We start from the raw sequence: 305 nt of genomic DNA on the forward strand, positions 1-305 counted from the left end.
CCGGCGGCGGCGACGTGCGCGGGGCGGGCAGGAAGGGCCGGGGCGGGGGCACGCGCGCACACACACACACACACACACACACACGCGCGCGCGCGCGCTGCTCTGCGCCGCCCTTGCCCCGGTGCGCGGCGCAGACCCGCTCGCCCCCACGAGGCCCCCTCGGGAGGGAAGCGGGAACAAGCCCTCAGCACCCCCCCTTCCCCTCACGTTTCCAGCTGTGAGGAGCGGTCCCTCCCGCTTCGCAAACTTCAGGCTGCTCCGCAAGTCCCTGCCGCCTCACGAGTCGGGGCGACCGCAGTGCCACC

At 74.8% G+C, this 305-nt stretch overlaps 1 protein-coding gene across 2 annotated transcripts in view; it reads right to left on the reverse strand.

The window, feature by feature from the left end:
- LOC109295388 overlaps nucleotides 1–276 on the reverse strand; it is a 26,256-nt gene extending 25,980 nt beyond the window's left edge. The window contains exon 1 of one of the 2 annotated variants that reach the window (XM_019514239.1): nucleotides 208–276. The gene's annotated coding sequence lies outside the window, so the exon portion shown is untranslated. The remainder of the gene's footprint in view (nucleotides 1–207) is intronic. The other variant, XM_019514236.1, reaches the window with a different exon arrangement.
- Between the last annotated feature and the right edge of the window lie 29 nt (nucleotides 277–305).

Source organism: Gavialis gangeticus, unplaced genomic scaffold (assembly GCF_001723915.1).
Source record: "Gavialis gangeticus isolate Ggan-Ray unplaced genomic scaffold, GavGan_comp1, whole genome shotgun sequence".
Classification (NCBI taxonomy): Eukaryota; Metazoa; Chordata; order Crocodylia; family Gavialidae; genus Gavialis; species Gavialis gangeticus.